General features: G+C 44.5%; 1 protein-coding gene across 2 annotated transcripts in view; it reads left to right on the forward strand.

Annotated features, from left to right (window-relative positions):
- Positions 1–5,550: 5,550 nt before the first annotated feature.
- Positions 5,551–21,903, forward strand: part of cep68 (centrosomal protein 68) — a 45,508-nt gene continuing 29,155 nt past the window's right edge. For both annotated transcript variants that reach the window (XM_073051235.1, XM_073051236.1), the window contains exon 1: positions 5,551–5,743. The gene's annotated coding sequence lies outside the window, so the exon portion shown is untranslated. The remainder of the gene's footprint in view (positions 5,744–21,903) is intronic.

A 21,903-nucleotide genomic window follows, 5' to 3' on the forward strand; every position in this document is an offset into this window, starting at 1 on the left:
CTCAGAGTACAAGGAAGAGAACGGTGGTCGATTCCCTCCCTTTAAGTATTTTAGCAGGTTTGTGTGCAAAGAGGCGAAGAAGCAAAATGACCCTAGCTTCATGAATCAAGGTAGCAGCATAACTCACACCAAGCCAGTCAAATCCACTTCGAACAATTTTATCAATAAACCCGTCTCAGTGCATAAAACCAAAGACTCCACAACTAACACTGACCCTAGCAAGAATTGTCCATTGCACAACAAACCCCAACCCCTCAAAAATTGTAGAATGTATAGAAACAAACCCTTTGACAAAAGAAAGGCCCTTCTTAAGGAAAAAAGAATATTTTTTAAGTGCTGTTCCTCTACCTCCCACCTCGCTAAAAAGTGTACGTTCCTCGTAAAGTGCTCGGAATGCAACAGCACTAATCACAATGGGCCATGCACTCCGGCCCATTACCGCAAACTGCCAAAGCTCCTTCACCCTCACAAGAGGATGGCGGGGAGGGAGAGGATCACCCTGGTACAACTATTGTCAGCTCGAGCTGCACAGAAGTTTGTGGTCCAGGTCAGTCAAGCCATTCTTGTTCAAAGATCTGCCTCACTAAGGTATACCCAAAGGGAGCCAAAGACAAGGCCATCAAAGCCTATGTAATTCTGGATGACCAGAGCAACCGTTCACTAGTCAGACCAGAGTTCTTCGACTTGTTCAACATACAGAGTAATCCATTCCCATACTACCGTAGAACTTGCTCTGGCATCGCAGAAACATATGGCAGGAAGGCAGAAGGCTTCCAGCTCAGGTCGCTGAATGGTAATGTTGTCGTCTGTCTCCCTTCACTCTTGGAGTGCAACGAAATCTTGAATAACCGAACTGAGATTCCGACGCCAAGCGCAGTGCTACACCAGCCGCATCTCCACCATATTGCTAAGCACATCCCAGAACTGGATCCAGAAGCAGATGTACTCCTGCTACTCGGAAGAGACGTTCTCAGGGTGCACAAGGTCAGGCAGCAGGTCAATAGACCACACGACACCCCCTTTTGCCCAATGCCTGGATCTGGGCTGGGTGGTGATAGGGGAGCTGTGCCCTGGCAACATACACAAACTGACAGTTAACACGCACAAGACTAATGTGCTAGAGAGTGTCCGCCATTCAATTTTTCAGCCCTGCACAAGCACTATGTGTATCAAAGAAGCACAACAAAGGCACGAGCATAGTAAAGTAACTGAAAAGATACTGAGACAGTCAGTCTTCACCCAAAATGAGCACGACAATAAACTTGCTCCAATAGCGGAAGACACCATCTTCTTAAAAATAATGGACGCCAAGGTCTTTAGAGACGAAGCAAACAATTGGGTCACCCCACTACCGTTCAGAGAACCATGCCAGCGCTTGCCAAACAACAAAGAGCAGGCAGTCGTGGAGACCTGCCCACCTGATGACTGTGCTCCAGCGATCAAGGACCTAGATCTAGATGGAGAAACCATACCCACACAAAGGAGTTTGGGCCTCCTTTGGAAGATCACGAACAAACCATTCACCTGCCAAGGAGTTCTCTCCACTGTCAGCAGTGTTTTCGATCCCCTGGGTCTACTGGTGCCAGTTACGATCCAGGGAAGAGCCCTCCTCAGAGACTGGGCCACTCCGCTACCAGAAGACAAGCTAAGCAGATGGGAAGCTTGGAGAGATTCACTTCAAGACCTAAAACAGCTTCATGTCGCGCATGGTGTTCCCCACTCTCAGAATCCAGCCAAAGCAATAGAAACCTGGATTGGTCATGACCAGGAAGAACGAGCACAATACTTGGAGAACCTGGTATCCAGTTTAAAAGAAATTGGTGAAATTGCCCATATTTACCTGGGAAAAGAAGACACTCGGACACACTCACTGGCAGTGTCTTTGCACTATCTTGATGATGCTATCAGTGTCACTGGGCAAAATCAATTGTGCCAGCAGATTACTGCTGCACGCAAGCATGGAAGTAACCCGTATGTTGTAGGTGGCCCCATCCCACGACGGATGTGGAAGTGCAACGTGGAGACAATGGACTGGGAACAATGTGCATCACTGCCAAGAGATTGGCTTCAGCACACGCTTGTATCCGTCCCAAGTGAAGATGCCATTTATTCATTGGGTGGGAAAACCCGTCAGGATACACCTTCCAGTGCTGTCATTATTATGTGGTCTGTGATAATGTGTGGGTTGAGACTAATCAGCTGATGACTGCAGTGTCTTCTGCTGCTGGTGTTAACCTTAATGGAACTATCTGTCCACTGGGTGGGGAATAGAACGACCTGGACTTCTTTACCAAACCATCTTGTATCATTCAGTGTTTTTGACACGCGTTCCAGGACATGCCAGTTAAAGTCATATCTCCTCCCCCTCTGCAGGCTGTACGCATGCTGCTTATTCACAAGGACCTGATTTATAGTAGCTGAGGGAGATTCTTTGGTATGTTACAATCCACTGTTTGACAGCTTCACCAGACTGTGCTTCCCAGAGGTGTGGAGTCCTGTGCCCTCCCTGTGGAAGATTGCCAGCTGCAACGGGTGTATTTATGTTTTCAGAGATAAGTGTTACAGTTTAACAAAGGTAAATCCATTGTCTGTGATGTATCGCGGCATGTGATGACATCACCCCCCACGGGGTTTTGCCACATCTTGTGGGTAAGTTCCGGTTTGGAGGAACAGGAAGGTGGGGTCCTGCACGTGCAGGATCAACGTGAAAAGCTCCATTTCTACCCACCAAGAAACATCATAGAAGCAACGCCGTATGTTCATATGACAGTTGATATGTTGAAGTAAAAAGGTTAACGCTGATTCTGTTAAAAGAAATGACGGTTGATGAGGTTTATTTTCTTGTGCCATTGAAAGCATTGCTGGAAAGATTGTGTTGGAGTCTACCTAAAGCTGTTGATGGCTTAAGCAGATTCTGCCTGCATGTTGTACTTTAATGAGATTTTAGTGTAATACAGTTTGTTATAGTTTTACTTTTACAAATATTTATGATGCAAATGTGGTGCCAAGAAGGAAACAGATACGGTATATATTTTGTATTATTTTATCAAGAGTTTTCACCATACATTAATGTGGAAGAGTGAACAGTAAACGGTTAATCTTACTGCGACTCTGTTTTCATTGGCTCCAGTTTAACTTGGTGTTTAGTCAGAGTTTCAACACACTGCACGAGAACACTACACCCCCTCCCCCCAATCTACTGTCAATACACCCAGTCTTTAATCAAATAACTGGCCACTGCCCGTTGACTTGACACACATTTTTCAGTAATTTGTTGGAGGTGTTGGGACTTTGGAAGTACAGTAATTAGGTGTCTTTTTCTCTGTAGGGGGATGCCCCAGTGGCTCATTGCTTACATCTCTTAAAAGACTGCTATATTTTTTGATTTTCTGCATTTTGCTTTTTTTAATCAGCATTAGTTTTGGTTAAAGGCACAGTTCATACATTTAATTAACAAAATGTGGTGGTGCTTTTTTTATTAACAAAAATGCAATTAAGTAACACTTTAGGTGGCACAGTAGTTCAGGCAGAGCTTCTAGCTCACAGCATCATGGACATGGGTTGAACCCTGACCCCTGGTGGAGTTTGAACTTCCTCTCGCCAGGTAATCCACTTTCCTCTTACCCCAGAGGTTTGTGGTTTGGGATGTTGATAGCAACTCTGTTTGTAAGTGAGTGATAGAATCTTTGGGGGGGGGGGGGTAGTCAATGGGATTGTGAAGAGAATAGTATAGGATAGTGTAAATGGGTGCTCGATAGACAACATAGTCCTGTGACCTTTCTCTGGAAGGTCTGGATCTTAAACCATGACAGTCCAATTTCCCTCCACAGAGATACTGCCTGACCCAGCATGTGCAGGCTCTTACAGCATCCATTTCTCCCGCCGGTCTCTGTCCCCTTGGAGTTCATTACTAAATTTATTGCAGCTCCAGGTTTTGAATCATCTGCAAACTCGAGAATTGTGCCCTGTACACCCAACTCTTAGGTTTTTTAAAACGCAATTTACAAGGATGTTGCCTGGATTAGGGGGTATGCCTTATGAGAATAGTTTGAATGAACTTGGCCTTTTCTCCTTGGAGCGACGGAGGATGAGAGGTGACCCGACAGAGGTGTATAAGATGATGAGAGGTATTAATCTTGTGGACAGTCAGGCTTTTTCCCCAGGGCTGAAATGGCTAACGTGAGAGGGCACAGTTTAAGGTGCTTGGAAGTAGGTACAGAGGAGATGTCGGGGTAAGTTTTTTTTTTAACGCAGAGTGGTGAGTGCGTGGAATGAGCTGCCGGCGATAGTGGTGGAGGCGGATACGACAGGGTCTTTTAAAAGATTCCTAGACAGGTACATGGAGCTTAGAAAAATAGAGGGCTATGGGTAATGGGTAAGCCTATAGTTAAATTCTAAGGTAAGGACATGTTCGGCACGGCATCATGGGCCGAAGGGCCTGTATTGTGCTGTAGGTTTTCTATGTAATGCCCATGTATGGACACTGGGAAATCCCACTGCACACTACAGTCCAATTGTATCTTTCTTGTATCTCTGGTCCCTTCGCTAATCTTCCGACCCTTCTGCTGTAGATATTTTTTTTATTTCTCAGACTTCAGTCATGGTGATAAATCCAAGAAGCGGTACCTTATCAAGCGCATGTGTCCACTGAGTTGCGGCAAGGACAGATGCTGGATCAGTTACAGCCGGTGTAACTGGTTGTAACTGCCATCAGGTTGGAGGCTACCAGTACATCCGGTGTAACTTGGTTTATCAAAGCCGGGGCGGGGTGTGGGGGGAGGTAGTGGAGATAATTCCGGGAGTTACACCGGAAAACTCAGAATCAGGATTGGCCTCCATTTGTGTGGGATAGCTCCCACTATCTATTAAACTCTCCCACTGGTATACTGTACATCTCAAAGAGCCTCTGACAACCAAGTCCAGCTCCTGGCCTTCACGTGTGATTTCGAGACTCACCGTTTCTACTGAGAAGAGAAAGGGCAAAGGTGAGTTACTGGCGCCTTAAAACCAGTCGCTTCAGGTAGATGGGGCTCGTCAGCCGTGCTTGGCAGCTTATTTGGGAGAAGGAAAACTCTGATCTCAAACCTCGGCTCTGCCTTGAGGCTATTTCCACTTACAGGGAAGTTTTCCGGAGTCAACCCCACTAGAAGTCCGGAGCTGGAGTCCTTAGCTCTACGTTGAGTTGAACGCAGACTGGCAACTCCAGGTCTGCCGTTCATTTGGATTTATCGGCCGCGTAGAGAAGGGGAGCCTGCTCTCCATATCGTGCTGCCCTGGCTTGAGTATCCTGTACTGTATCAGTATCCTACCCTACCCTACCCTACCCTACCCCGCCCTGCCCTGGCCAGCCCTTGGCCAGCCCTGACCAACGGAGCCCTTCCCATTACTCGCTCACAGAGCCCTCTAGTCGGAATGAGCATGCGCCAACGAACCCACTGTGTTGCGGCGCAATGATTTGAAGCGAGTGCTCTGATTGGCCGTTACCATGACCCGCTTTCTGCACTCCAATTGGTTGAAGCGTGCTCGGCCCGCCTCCTGCTCTTTGTTACATTTTCCTCGGGCTGGCCCGGAAGCGGACGAGGCACCGGGACCAAAGCCCAACTGGGGACCGAAAGCTCGCAGACTGGACAGCAGCGATGCATTGGGGAAACTGGAGGTACTGGCCGTCAGACTAACGGAGCACCAGGGGGACTGATCGTTACACCGGAAAACTCAGAATCAGGATTGGCCTCCATTTGTGTGGGTGAGTATGGATCACAGATTTTACCAGAGCAGTATGTAAATATCGGTGAAAACTCCGTGTCTGTAAAATGCATGAACCTTTCTCTTTTTATATTTATGCTTATACTGTTTCTCGCTGCTATTTTCTATATATGGAGGTGAGATAGATTTAATGGTTCATACTTTTTTTTGATTGCTACCAACACGACAACCACTGTACTTATGTTGCACCTATTTTGAAAAGAGAGTAACTCAAATTGGACATCTAGATTGATGTATTTTTTCTATTCCTTGACTTGTAAACTTGACTTCCTCCATAGTCATTAAAAAGAAACATACTTAAAAGATCTGAACTGTGATTTATGTTTGGACTTTGGGTTTCTGAGGTACTTAAGGAGATAAACTAAGTTTTCTATAAGGGAAAAGTTGTCCAGCAATTTAATGTAAATGCCACTTAGAGTTCAGAATATTTGCAGCCACTGGCAGGAAAATATGATGTTTTGTAGCAGCCCTTTATGTCTTGTTGAGCTAATGGTTTGAAAACAGATTATTGTTTCTGAATCATGTTAGCAGTAACTGACTGATTTTAAATAGCCTTTTTTTATGGGATGAACTATTTCCAGGACCTGATTGAATATTGTCTAAGTTTGGCCTCTTTCCACTCAAGGTGCTTTTTTTTTGGACAGAGACTGGAAGCTTGATCAAGAAGTTAGGCTGTATGAAACATCTAGAAGGGGGAGACAGGAAAACAGAGGATTGAGGAGAGAATTCCAGAACTTAGTGCTTAAGTTGCAATGATTATATAGCAGCCAAAAGGCGATTCTGGATTTGGTGTTGTGCAATGAGCCAGATTTGATTAGGGAGCTTAAGGTAAAGGAACCCCTAGGAGACCATGATCATAATATGATAAAATCCACAAAACTGTTCAGCCACCTCTTTCACAGCTCCAGGGTGTAGTCCATAGTTTTTTTATTCTTGCCTTTATATTCTTTGTTGTTAAATCCTTGCTGAACCCTATGAATTCCTCTAATTTCTTCTGGTCCTACAAATTCCAGGATACCTGCACTCTGAGGAGTGGTCAGTGATGTCTTGATTTAAGTTGCTGTGTCATTGACAGCGGTGCCTTCAACTAAGGCTCAAGGTCTGGAATTATCTGAGCTTCTGTCACTATTTCATATATCTGTGTTGCACGGTGTTGGATTTTTGCCTTTATATATAAATCTTTATGTATAAATGTTGCTCTAATGCACAAATGTTGAGACTTGCCCTAACTGGAGAATATAGCATGCCAGTTTTCAGTCTCACCTCTTTGGAACGCTGGGTGGTGGTGTGGAGGAGGTGAAGTTCCTTTCCAAGTTGTTGCAAAGCCTCTTTTCAAGAAAACAGTGGGAGCTTGGGAAGAGAATGCTGATGTTTTACCAGCAGCTGTCCACTTTGAGGCATGAATGCAGACCCTTAGTCAAATTGACACACAGTGTGTCTGAGTGAGGCAGCCAACCAAAAGGTCTTACATTTATGGACAGGCAGTGATGGAAATTAAGTCATAATGAAGGAGGACTTTGAGTAAAGACCATCAAACAGGTTATCTACAAGTCTTTTCTGTGGTTGCCCCCACTTGAGTGGAACAGTGGAAAAGCAGGTAGCCACTTTGCTGACTGTGACCAGTTGCCCTGTTCGCCACGGTGACTGTAGTCAGCCTTTTTGCCCAAGGCCAGAATTCTGACTGCCAGGAATGAATTGGCCACATCACCATTAATATGCACTGTGGGGTCTTTACTTGCTGCGCTGCAGGGTGCTCTGACGTGGACCAACGGCACTATGGTTCTCTCTGTGTGTGAAGGGTGGGTGCCATTCATTCCTAACAGGTAGGAGTGACAACACTGACAGAGAGGAACACAAGGGAGTGTGTTGCCTTTTTTTGAATTGTGCATTTGATTTAAGTTGTGTTCATTTAAAAACATGGAGGAGCATTCCATCTGTGTGTAGCCCTGTGCTTCATCTGCTGAAAGAAATTGCCCAAGGAAAGTTTGTAAGATACTGATGTTTGTGAGAGTCCTCTGGAAGTTCAAAGTAATTTGAGTATAAGAAGAGCCAATATATAGTCACTGAATAGGGATTCAGTTTCACTAAGGCACCCAAGATAGATTAGACTAACTTTGCAACCTCAATGAAAGCAATGCGAAATTTCTCCGGGGGAAGGGAAGCGATGCAGATGCTGGAATCTGGAGCAACAATGAGCTGCAGGTCAACACTCAGAATGCTGGAGGAACTCGGCTAGTCAGGCCGCATCTGCGGAAATGAATAGACAGTCACCATTTCAGGCCCCAATCCTTCATCAGGATTGAGAGGCTGAAGGTGCTGCCTGACCCGCTGACTCCCTCCAGTATATATTTTGCTGTTTCATCATCCATGTCTGTCTGGTCTTTCATTATGTTTCCTTTGCTTATAAACTAGTCACTTATTTAAAGTCCCTGCTGATTTTCTTCAAGGCAAAGGCCTACCAGTGATGTAGTCCTATTTTCTTTGAGTAAAACTGGAGCCAGCAGTTCATTGTACTGTCTCAATCTGTATGCAGCAGAGTAGCCCCCCTTCATTGGGTGCAAATGGGTGTGATGATATAGTCAAGGACGTCAATGTTTTGCAGAACCTTTTGAAGTTGGGAAAGAGGTATAACTAGATGGAAGACATTGCGAATTCCTGTGGGATGTTACTTGGAAAGGAGAGACGAGCGTGACCTTTTCTAAGTTGTTTGGTATGATGGGAGTCAGAGCCTAGAGAAAGAGTTGAGGGGCAGGGGGGAACCAATCTGGAGGTGACGAGAGTCAGTGTGAAGCTTTCAGTAGCTGTAATGGCAAAGAGGGAGATGGGTGAAGTTAAAAGTGAAAGTAGATGGATCTGGCCCAGCACTATTTCTCGTACTAAAATAATGCTCTCATGGACAACACTGTATCTTCCACCATCCCAAAGTCTGCAGATTGTAACGTAACTTGCATCTAAATCCTCTGCCTGTCACCATTTGTACTTATTGGAAGTTTTTATCCGTTAGTTTCAAATACCACATTGGTTTCTTCTCTCTATCCCCAAAAGCATAAGATTTTTACTCATGCAAACTCTGATTTCTTGTGTTTCTGTGACTTCCATTGCCAGTTTAGCTACTTGGCCATTGTGTTGGAATTCTCAGATTCTCCACCCTCCTCTCCAGCTGTAACATTGCCTGTGGGCAAACCTTTAACTGTCTGGTCCAGTATCCTTAGAAACTTTGTATATAGCTACTCCAGGGAACTGCTTTAGAATTTATTTATTTTTTGCTTAAGTGAAAGTGATTATGTGCAACATGTGGAATTTGGATTAATTCTGAAAGGATTAGTACCTGTAATTGAGCCAAGAAAATCAATAATCCTAGAGCTAAATGGGGATCAATAATCCTAGAGCTAAAGGCGTATTGATGAGAGTGTAAAACAATATGGCTAGTAGGATTTGTGATAACACTCCATTGTTGTGGAACATGTCACTGCATGTTTCCACTGGCAGTGGGTGAGTGAAATTGTCCTTAAATAATTTGTCTAGGAGACAGGAAAATGGACGTTTGACGAGAGAGTTCTTCTTCTCATTTCGTGCAAATCCTTACCCAGCTGGTGACAATGCTGGGAAATGGGGCTATCCATTGTGGTTGGATGTATATCTGGAGCTGTCAATGTGTGATCTGTTACTGTTACTTCCCCTTTCATTGGTTTCCTGACATGCCCAGTCTAGCATATGGCTTATCCACGTCCATTTTCTGTTCCTTAACAAATTGGAAGTGTTCTGATGGGTCAGACTGAGTCATAGGGTTGTACAGTATGGAAAAAGGCCCTTCAGCCTGACTCTCAATGCTGACCCAGTTGCCTAACTGAGCTAATCTTACACAAAATGCTGGTGGAACACAGCAGGCCAGGCAGCATCTATAGGGAGAAGTACTGTCGACGTTTCGGGCCGAGACCCTTCGTCAGGACTAACCAAAAGGAAAGATAGTAAGAGATTTGAAAGTAGTGGGGGGAGGGGGAAATGCGAAATGATAGGAGTAGACCGGAGGGGGTGGGATGAAGCTAAGAGCTGGAAAGGTGATTGGCGAAAGTGATACAGGGCTGGAGAAGGGAAAGGATCATGGGACGGGAGGCCTTGGGAGAAAGAAAGGGGGCGGGGGGGAAGCACCAGAGGGAGATGGAGAACAGGCAAACAACTAAATATGTCAGGGATGGGGTAAGAAGGGGAGGAGGTGCATTAAGGGAAGTTAGAGAAGTCAATGTTCATGCCATCAGGTTGGAGGCTACCCAGCCGGTATTTCCCCCTCCCCCCACTACTTTCAAATCTCTTACTATCTTTCCTTTCAGTTAGTCCTGACGAAGGGTCTCGGCCCGAAACATCGACAGTACTTCTCCTATAGTTGCTGCCTGGCCTGCTGTGTTTCACCAACATTTTGTGTGTGTTGTTGTTTGAATTTCCAGCATCTGCAGATTTCCTCGTGTGAGCTAATCTTATTTTGCCCACATCTCTCTAAATCTTCTCCATTCCTGTATTCTCTAAAGGTTGTAATATTATATTTGCCTCCAACACTTCCATCAGCAGCTCATTCCACAAACGTTACCCTCTGTAGTAAATGTTGAACTTACAGCATGACTTTGTGAGGGTCAGCTCGTGCCTCGTGAGCCTGATTGAATTTGTTGAAGAAGTGAGAAGACAAATTGATGAAGGTGGAGTGGTGAATCTGGTGTATATAGCCGCTTGGCAAGGTTCCCCATGGTAGGCTCATTCAGGAAGTTTGGAGGCATGGGATCCAGGGAAACCTGATGGTCTGGATTCAGAATTGGCTTGCCCTCAAAGCAGAAGTTGTAGTAGGTGGAGGTATTCTGCCTGGAGGTCGATAACCCATGGTATTCCATGGGGATCTGTTCTGGGACTCCTGCTGTTTGTGATTCTTACACATGATTTGGATGATGTAGTGGTAGGGCGAGTTAGTAAGTCTGCAGAAGACACAAAGGTTGATGGTGTTGTGGATAGTGTAGAAGATTGTCGTAGGTTACAATGGTACCTTCATAGGATGTAGAGCTGGGCTGAGAGGTGGCAGATGGAGTTCAATCTGGAAAAGTGTGAAGTGATTCACTTTGGAAGCTCAAGCTTGAAGGCAGAGTTCGAGGTTGATGGTAGGGTTCTTATCTGTGTGGAGGAACAGAGGGATCTTGGGGTTTGTGTCCATTGATCTCTCAAAGTTGCTGTACAAGTTGGCATGGTGGTTAAAAAGGCTTGTGGAGTATTAGCCTTCATTAGACAGGGGACTGAGTTCAAGAGCCACAAGGTGATGTTGCAGCTCTGTAAAATCCAAACTGGACTACACTTGGAATATTGTGTTCATTTCTGGTCTCTTTGTTATAGGAAGGATGTGCAAGTTTTCAGTTTGGTGCAGAGGAGATTTGCCAGGATGCTGCCTGCATTAGAGAACATGTCTTGCAAGATAAATTGAGCAAGCTAGGACTTTTCTCTGTGGAGTGAATTAGGATGAGAGATGACTTCACAGAGGTGTTTAAAATGATAAGAGGCATCGATAGAGTGGACTGCTGAAGATATTTTCCTCTGATGGAAATGGCTAATATGAGGGGGCTTAGTTTAGGGTGATTGAAGGAAAGTATACGAGGATGTCTGAGGTAGTTTTTCCTTAGAGCGGCAAGTGTGTGGAACCTGCTGCCAGAAGTGGTATTAGAGGTGTTTAAAAGACTCTTAGAATAGGTACATGGATGAAAGAAAAACAATGGAGGGCTTTTTGGGAGGGAAATGTTAGATTGATCTTGGAGTAGGTTAATAGGTTAGCACAACATTGTGGGCCAAAGGTCCTGTACTAGCTCCACTGTTTATTGTTCTATATTTGTTTCAGGTCATCTGTAAATCTTCCCTTTCACTTTAAACCTATGCCCTAGTGTTATACTCCCCTACTGGAAGAAGTGTGACCTTTCACCTTCTCGCTGTGCTTTCCTCTATATCAGGTCATTACTGGGCCGCCTGTGCTGCAGGGAGAATAATCCTGCTCTATCTTGCCTTTCCTTAAACCTCGAGCCCTCCGGTCCTGGTGTCCTTGTGAGTTTTGTTCTGCTCTCTTTCCAGCTTAAGGGCATCCTTTAGCTGGATGTCCACAACAGCGTACAATTTTCCAAGTGTGTTCTTACCAATGACTTGTACAGTTGTAATGTGATATCGCAACTCCTGTAATCAGTTCCCTGACTAATGAAGGGATGCATGCCTCACACCACCTTCAATGTTCTGTCTCTTTCTGTCACTACTTTCAGGAACTATGTACCTGTACCCCTAGGTTTCTCTGACCCACAACACTCTCCAGGGCCCAGCCATTTACTGAGTAAACGATTTAACTTTACAAAATGCAACATTTCACATCTGTACAAGCTAAATTCTGTCTGCCATTCCTTTGTCCGCTATATCATCAGTTTTGGTGTCATCCACAAATATTAACCATGCCAACTACATTCTCATCCAAATTGTTAATATGAATTACAAACAGTGGACCTGTGACAACACTGCACACAGGCCTCCAATCTGAACAATAACACTCCACCACCACTCTCTGACTCCTACCAGCAAACCAGCTTTGTATTCAATTTGTCTAGCTCATATATGTCAAACTCAAGGCCCGCGGGCCAAATCCGGCCCGTGGTGAAATTATCTTTGGCCCGCGAGATAATATCTAATTACTATTAAAGCTGGCCCCAGTAATCGAAGCGCCTATGGAGTATGATATGGCTAATGCTGAGTTTATTCAGGTACCAGGTTTTCAGGGTTTTTAGTGTTTATTCGGCAGTCTTCTTCATAAGAAACGGAATTTGTAAAGTGAAACACTTTGTAGTTATAGCAGAGACTGAGACACATGAGAGCAGGCTGAAAAAACGGAGGCAACGAAAGCTGCGTTCGCACGCATCCGACTGATCCAGCCCGTGACCTAAAATGAGTTTGACACCCCTGGCGCTCATTCTGGATTCCATGTGATCTAATCTCACAGACATGTGGGACTTTAGTACCTAAGCTCTGCTCTCATTAATCATCTTGGTCTCCTCTTCAAAACAAACCCCTTAATCAAATTTGTGAGATGTGTTTTTCTAAACACAAAGCAATGCTGACTGCCCCTAATCAGACTTTGCCTTTTCAAATACAGGTAGATTCTTCTAAACTCCAGTGGGTACAGGCCTGGAACCATGAAATGCTCCTCATACATTGACACTTTCATTCCCAGAATCATCGTGAACCTCCTCTGGACCCTCTTGATGGCCATTTTTTCTTAGATAAGGGGCCCAAAACTCCGAGTGAGGTGTGACCAGTGCCTTATACACCTCATCATAGCATCCTTGCTCTTGTATTCTAGTCCTTTCGAAATGTGGGATAATATTGCATTTGGCTTCCTTACCACCAACTCAACCTGCAGGTTACCTTTAGGGAATCCTGCAGAAGGACTCCCAAGTCCCTTTGCACCTCTGATTTTTGAATTGTCTCCCTGTTTAGAAAATTGTCTGCTTTTTTATTTCTTCTACCAAAATGCATTACCATACAGTATATTCCAACTGCCATTTCGCCCATTCTCTCAATCTGTCCACGTCGTTCTGCAGGCTCTCTGCTTCCTCCACACTACCTACTCCTCCACTTACCTTTGCATTGTCTGCAAACTTGGCCACAAAGCCATCAATTCTGTCATCCAAATCATTATATTGACATATAACATGAAACACGGTCTCAATACCGCCCTCTGCAGAACACCGGCGGCCATCCAGAATTTAATGGCAGTCTAGCAAGGACCCTTCATTTTCAATATTGTTCATGGTTAAATATCATACTACAAAGTAATGGCTTGAGGTTCTCAGGGTCAAGTAATTTGAGAGTAGGATTAGCCTCTGCTTGATGGACTTGGTGACTATTTTACCATCGTTGTCCTGGGCAGCTGTCAACTGACAAGAGTGAAAATTAAGATTTTAATCTTTACTTGGGTGAGGCGTGGTTTGCTTTGGGCTTTATTTCAGGACATTATTGAACATTGCACTACTTAAATCGACATCTGATCAACCCGGCCTGTTACCGGCCTCGCTCACCTGGCTGCTGGCATTCTGAGAATTCCCGATGTCTCTCAGTGGTCACCCTTTCTTAGAGTGAATGGTGGCAGGCGAGTCTCAACTTGTTCTAGAAGGATCCCTGCAAAGGAGAAGTCATTGTCCTGCTGTTGCGAAAAGAAAATCTTTTGTGACCACTGGTATTCACACAAGCATTAGAACTACTTTTTTGCCGATTTAAGAGCACAACAGTTCTCTCTGTCAAAGCTGAAGAAAATATGTGGAACTGTTTTGGCGTGTGGCTGCTTGGCAACAGAATCCTCCTGTAACACAGCAGCTTTGTGTCTCGCCAGTAGCCTACCAATTTATCTGCAGGTTTCCATGCCTTTATCCTCTCAATCAACAACTGGGGTTGACTCTTAGCTGTCTCAGTTCAGGGGCTGCACACACAAAGTGCTGGAGGAACTCAGCAGGTAACATGGCATCTGTGGAAATGGATAGATAGTCAATGTTCCGGGCCGAGACATTCATCAGGACTGGAGAGGAAGGGGGAGATGGGGGGTGGGGTGGGGAAGGAGTACGAACTAGAAGGTGATAGGTGAAGCCAAGTGGGTGGGGGGGGGGGGATGAAGTAAGAAGCTGGGAGATGATAGGTGGAAAAGATAAAGGGCTGGTGAGGAAGGAATCTGATAGGAAAGGAGAGTTGCCCATGGGAAAAAGGGAGGGGGGGCACCAACGGGGAGGTGATAGGTAAGTGAGGAGAAGAGGAAAAAGTCAGAGTAGAGGATTGAAGAAGAGGGAAGAGGAGGGGAAATTGCTAGAAGTTGGAGAAGATGTTCATGCCATCAGGTTGGAGGCTACCTAGATAGAATATGGTGTGTTGCTCCTCCAACCTAGAGAGTGGCGTCACCGTGGCAGAAGAGGCGGCCACAGACTGACATGATAGAACAGGAATGGGGATTGGAATTAAAATGGTTGACCAGTGGGAAATCACGCTTGATGGAGTGGAGGTGCTCGACAAAGCGACCCCAGTCTACATCGGATCTCACCAGTGTAGGCGAGGCCGCTTTGGGAGCACAGCATACAGTCGACAACCCAGCAGATGTGCAGGTGAAGTGTGGCCTTGTCTGGAAGGACTGTTTGGGGCCCTGAACGCAGGTAAATGGGCAGGTGTAGCATTTCAGTTGTTTGCAGGGATATGTACCAGGAGGAAGAATAGTGGAGAATGGACAAGGGATCACTGAGGGAACAATCCCTGCTGTTGTGTATTTAATATTTTAGTAGTATTTGAGTACGGTAATATTTTAAATATATTTGATTAAGCATTCTTAATTTAAATAATTAATTACAGCGTTATATTTTTAAAAATACGTGAATTGCATACATCATGACACTACCATGTGCACCTTGCTTAAACTTATAAAACAAAACTCAGACCAGTTGTCTCCAGGCTCCCGTCTTTTGCTTTCAATTAGGTTTATGTTTTGGAGTTACAAAAAATAACAGTGGCGATGGGAAAGATTTAAAAAGCCCGAGATGGCTATCTATGTGTTGAAACACAACAAGGCATTTGAGTTTTTTAAAAAGCGCTCAGCACGTGTCTCTTCAGAACAGGAGGTCAGAGATGATCAAGGTTTTTGTTTGTTTTTTTAAAAAAAACAGAAATTGGACAAATTCATGGGTTCATAAACAGTGAGTACTGAGTGATAATAATCATTAAAAAAAGAGCAGGAAAGATTGGCATGTTCAGTTGCACAACAGAAAACTGGAATTTGTATACTGAGTAAATTGAGCACTATCTTAAAGCAAGTGAGAAATGAGTACCAGTTTTTCTGAGTGCATTGGATTTAAAGGTATACAGTTTGCTTAGAAGTTTAAATTCTTCAACCAAACAAGCGAAAGTCAATCCTGCCGAAGGGTTTTGGCCCAAAACATCGACTGTACTCTTTTCCATAGATGCTGCCTGGCCTGCTGAGTTCCTCCAGCATTTTGTGTGAGTTGCTTGGATTTCCAGCATCTGCAGATTTTCTCTTCGAAATTAGCTGTGTTAACATTGTGAAAATAATGCAGGAACATTTGGAACTGAAACCATTGTTGATTGCAGAACTCCTTTGGTTTCGTAAGCAGAATCTAAAGGAAGGGGAGTCCATTTCAGTGTAGATGGTTGAAATGAAGAGATTGACTGGGCATTGTCAGTTCGGTAATGGACTTAATGATACACTGAGTTTAGTTTGTGAGTTTAGTTGATCATTTAGTTTGTGGAATCTTACAAGAAAGCATTCAAAACTGGCTCCTAACTGAAGCACAACTTGCAATTAAAAGAGATGTGTTGGGTGCAGAGGATCATGGGGTGCTAGGTGGGGACAAGAACAACTTTATCCCTGTTGTGGCGGCGAGAAGATGGAATAAGTGCGGATGTCTGGAAACAAGTGGGGTCAGCATCAATAGTGGAGGAAGGAAAACCCCATCCTTTGAGTATCTTCAATGTCCTGGAAAGGAAAGACTTATCCTGGGAACAGCTGTGGCAGAGATAAAGGGACTGAGAAAAGGGAATAGTATTTTTACACGAGGCAGGGTGTGAAGAGCTATAGTCAGGATGGCCATTGGAACCAGCAGGTTTATGAAAGATGTAAGTAGACAGTTTTTCTCTAGAGATGAAGACGGAGAGATAGAGAAAGGAGAGAGAGGTGTCAGAGATGGACCATGTGAATTTAAGGGCAGGGTGGAGGTTGGAGGCAGAGTTAATGAAGTGACACGCTCAGCATAGGGCCATGAAGCAGCACCAATGCAGTCTTCAGTGCAGTGCAGAGAGTTAGGGAACATTACCAGGGGAGACTTTCAACGTGGACTGTGCACGTATCTAACTAGAAGGCAGGCATAGGTGGGGTCTACGTGGGTGCCAGAGTTCGGAGAAGGACATATACGGAAGGCGCTGGCGTGGAGGGCTATGAACGACATGAGGGAAATCTGGAGGTTGAACCTGACCAGTGGGCTCAAAAAGAGGATCTTCACAGCAGTCATAGACTCCATTTTCACGTACGGATGTGAGACGTGGACACTCACCAAGACCATGCGAAAGTCACTAGATGGTTGCTGTACACGAACGCTCCGGATGGCTCTTGAAGTGAGCCGGCAACAGCACATGACGAACGTCGAGCTCTATGACGACCCACCGATGCTCACTACTAAAATCGAGGCGAGAAGACTGCAACTAGCGGGGCACTGTCTACGCCACCCTGAGCTACCTGCCGGCCTAGTCATCACATGGGAGCCCAAGCATGGGAGGATGAACACTGGGCGCCCTCCCAAGTCTATGGTCAACACGCTCCTAGAAGGTAGCGGCGCGGCTAATGTAGGTGAACTGAGCACATTGAGGGAGAGGAAGGAGTGGAGAGTCTGTTATCGTGCCCAACGCCAGGCCCCTAGGCCTGAGTCGACGTAGTAGTATGCGGGTGCCCATGAGTTTGGAGAAAGTGGGAGGAGCTGAAGAGAAATTGTTGAGGGTGTGCCAGACGGAGGAGGGGGCTACTGGAGGGGTACTGGTTAAGTCTGCTGTTGAGAAAGAAGCAGAGAGCTTTAAGGCATTTTTGATGGGGGATAGAAGTGTGTAGGGACCGGACATGGTGAAAAGGAAGCGATCAGGGCCATCGAATGGTGTGTTATTGAGAGCAAGTGCGTGTGAAGTGTGTTGGATGTAGGTGGGAAGGGACTGAACCACGGGGGATAAAGTGGAGTCGAGGTATACAGACACGAGTTCAGTGGGGCAGAAGTAGGCAGAAACAATGGTCCTTCCCAGACAGTCAGGTTCATGCGGTAGGAAGTAGAAACGAGCAGTGTGGGATAAGGGAATTTTGAGGTTGGTGGCAGTGGATGGGAGATCTCCGAGGTTGATGAGGTTGATAATGGTGAGAGAGACAATAGCCTCATGGTCCTTTTCAAGGGCTAAGTAAGAGGAGGTATCTGAGAGATGCTGCCTGGCCTCAGTGAGGTAGCATCCTTTTTGTCTATGGGTTGGATGGCGAGGTTGGAATTGGTACGGAGAAAGTGGAGGTCAGTGCATTCAGAGGGGGTGACCTTCGAAGAGGAACGTTCAAACATTACTCCGAGCATCTGCAGAATCTCGTGCTCAGTTCATGGGGTGTTGGGAACAGACAGTAAATTGCTAGTGATGTCTTGTACAGTAAAGTTGGGCTGGGTAATGCTGATTGGAGTGGAAGGCCTGTAACAGTTATTCCACAGATCAGTCCAAAGCAGGCAAATGGTCTATAATGTATTTCCTGTTATTGCCAGCATTATTTGAACTGGGATCTGAGGAGGGAGTATCTGAGACATGAATCGAAACTAAGCAGGCCTGCAGATTGTTACACTTCCTCAGCCTCTCAGTCAGTAACGCAGAGGCAGGCAAGATTCTTGGATCATAATACAATGTATTATTGCATATCAGTAAAAGAAATTCTTATGAGATACAAATTCGCTGCCACACATTAAATATCTTTTAACGTATGGGACTCTTGCCTTTGAGTCACCAGCTGTGGGTTAAAATGGGGTTCTGTACGTCTTTTTAAAAATAAGCTCTCCCAGCCATCCTAGAGAACATTTACCTCTTCGTAGCAGTTTTAACATTTCATCCAGATGTTGTTGCCTCTGTCTCAGTACTGGAGATGCCAGCCCAGGCTTTGTGCTTGCAGTGAAATCACCATGTTGATGGTTATAACTCCTTCACGAGGTAGGACAGGGTAAGTTGCTGGATTGGGAACAAAGCTAGGAATGTGATGGTGCACCAGGCAGTGTTATAGGTAACTCTGGACACCACGTGAAGTATATTTTATTTTTGGAGAGTCATTAAGAATGTAGAAAGAATTTTTTAAAAAGAAGTGATGTGGGGTTAGTGTACATGGTTAGTGTTGATGGTTGCTGTGGAGTTGATGAGCCAAATAGTCTAATTCTATGCTGTATCTCTATATGACTTTGAAGTCAAAGTTCAAAGTACATTTATTGTCAACATGTGTATACTATCTACAACCTTGAAATTCCTCTCCTTACAGGCAGCCACAAAAACAAAGAAACACAACAGAACCCATTAAAAAGGACTGTCCGACACCCAATGTACAGAAAAAAGAACAGATTGTGGCAACAATAAAAGTATATATCCCTCAAATACAGTCAAATTTAAACACGAGTGAATTCCCTTGGGTTTTGGCATAAAATGTAGGGGGGTGTATGTGGAATAGACATTGTATAATGAACATCAAAATGCATGCATCTCCAAATTTTACCAAGCAGTTGCAAATCATTGCACTTTCCAAACAGTGTCTCGGTGTAGTATGTTACAACGACAGAATTATCAGCTTGTATTATCTAGTTGATGGGCAGTTACAGCTCCTCAGTCTGTGCCCTAGTCTTGAGGGCTTGCTTAGACCTTGCATCCAGACTTGTTCCAGCTGGATAGGATAGGATCACAGCTTCTGTCTTTCCCAAATCCAACAGCAGGCATCACGTTGCTCTGATCAGTGTGTTGAGAAGCTACCATGAGCGGCTGCTCAGCAATGAAACAAAGATTTGTGTTGCGGAAGGAAATATGAAGCCTGTTTGAAAAAGGGGAAAGAATGGCCTATCATCGATCCATTGTGTTGTTCAGTCAAAGTGCTTCACAGTCATTTTGCTACCCTGTTTAGTTTCCTGGCAACCAAAGTAAATGAGCCCTATTAAAGTTCAGAAATTTCGCTCCTGGGGTTGTGTATGGATTCTTACCGATGTTGCTTAGTGAGCTTAGGATTCTTGCATCGGCTTTCTTTGAAATACTAATACGTAAATGAGTAACAGGATAGCTGGAAGGATGTTCTGGCTTCTAATGTTCTATGGCATGGATACTCTGAAATGTTCTGATCTGGAGGATTGTGGAGGTTTGATTGCTGGGGAGAGGCAGATGAATTTCTGTGTGATTAGGGAGCTGTAGAAAAGAGGAGTTGAGCCTTTGATTACATCAGTCATGATCATACTGAGTGATGGGACAGGCTTGATCGGCTGAGTAGCTTACTTCTGCTTTGATGGTTACAAAACATGGTGATAATTTGCACAATCCTTTCCAATTTCACAGTATTTGCTTAGGATGGTGAGATCTCGGCTTCTGATCAGTGACTCCAATATTAATTTAGAATTTTGCTGGAAAGGTCTCTTCATGAACATCGCTGTCCACTCTCTTCCCTTTCTGCGAGGATGATTGCAAACAAAGGGGTTTTGTTCTGAATTAATCTTGTCCAAGTCTGCTTCCCTTATCTTTCTTTTCATCCGTCACGGTTTGAATCTTTCCCCCGTATCTCAGAGTTGACCGAAGTGCTTCTAGTTTGTTCCAGATGTTGCACTGGTTTTGCTTGACAGCTTTTGACTCGATTTCCCCCAGAGGTCAATCAAAATGTGTGTTTTTTTTTTAATTTAGAGGTGTCAACCTCCAAATAAAATATTAAGTTTGGCCCCATCTTCCCTCCTGGTGAACGTGGAAGATTCCATAGCATAGATTTGAAGAGGAGAGGGCCATTCCTGGCATCCTGACCAATATCTGTCCCTCAGTCACATCAAACAAAGCCTTGGTCAAATTTCCTGCTGCATTGCTATTTGTGGGAGCTTGCTGCACAGAGATGGGCTACACTGTTCTAGTAACAATTTGGATGTGAAAGTGCTGGACAAAAGCAGATTTTGATTTCGTTTATTGATCTGCTTCTTCCAGGTCCTGCCTGCCTCGTGTTTTGCCGTGTCCAGTAGGTCCCGAATCTGTAACCTTCCACCTCTGCCCAGAGAACAAGTAGTTCTCTTTCAAGTGGCTGCATTGAATGCTATAGCACTTTTGATGGAGCAATCCATGACTAATCTCTGATATGGGCATTTCCCCCATTAAACCCCCCCCCCATGTGGGTCATATCCCTGTTTTCAATATCTTTTCCTGGGGGAGGGGGGAGTCTTTCAAGCTCCGTATTGAAAATTATTTATTAATGTCCTCATGTCACTGACATGAGAAAATAGTTCCTCTTCACTACTAAAATCTTTCATTGTTTCAAAAAAGAGATCCTATTAAAAGTTCAAAATAAGTTTATTGTCCAAGTATCACCATATACTACCCTGAGATTCATTTTCTTGCAGGCATTCATGTAGAACAAGGAAATATAATAGAAACAGCTAAAAACTAAACATAAAGACTGACAAACAACTAATGTGCAAAAGAAGACAATCAGTGCAAATACTTTAAAAAAAGTAAATTAATAATACAGAGGACGTGAGTTGTAGAGTCCTTGAAAGTGAGTTTCGTAGGTTGTGGAATCAATTCTGAGATGAGAGGAGTCATTTCAGGAGCCTAAACTTGGTGGTGTGGAACCTAAGGCTTCTGTATCCCCACCTCGGTGACTGCAGTGAGAAAAGAATATGGCCTAGATGGTAGGGGTCCTGCTTTCTTGTGGCAGTGCTCAGTGGTGGGTTAAGCTTTTCCTGTGGTGTTCTGGGCTGATCAGTGAAATTTCTTCTGCACTGCTGCGGGAAGAAGCTTCAGTTTGTGCTATTTCACTCTGCCTCTGACTTCTCAGGCATAGGTTTTTAAATACTTCCTGCCCAAACCCCTGTTCCCTTTCTTCTGTGATCAACAACCTTTGCATTGTGTCCCCCTACTTAAAGGTCCAGCTCAGCTCAATTTCTTGTTGTTCTGATTTAGTCCTAATTTGTGCTGTATCTAGTATTTCTCAAAATAAATCCATCTATTGTGACTATTTGTTTCCTTGCTGTCAGCTATTTATTTTTGTCCCAAGTTATATCCTTAAGTTTAAAAAAAAGCTTTGTCATTTTATCTTGTTTCTGTTTGAGCTTAACGTAACAATTAAGACAACTTGATACCTTAATTTTGCTCCTCAGTTTAGATCATTTGGCCCATCAAATCTGCTCTACCACTTCAACATGGCTGATCCATTGTCCCCCTCAGCCCCAATCTCCTGCCTCCTTATACCCTTTCATGCCCTGACTAATCAAGAGTCTGTCAAACTTCTGCCTTAACTATACCCAATGACTTGGCCTCCACAGGCACCTGCAGCAACAAATTCCACAGATTCACTACTTTCTGGCTAAAGAA

The sequence above is a fragment of the Hemitrygon akajei genome, chromosome 7, assembly GCF_048418815.1.
Source record: "Hemitrygon akajei chromosome 7, sHemAka1.3, whole genome shotgun sequence".
NCBI classification, from domain to species: domain Eukaryota; kingdom Metazoa; phylum Chordata; class Chondrichthyes; order Myliobatiformes; family Dasyatidae; genus Hemitrygon; species Hemitrygon akajei.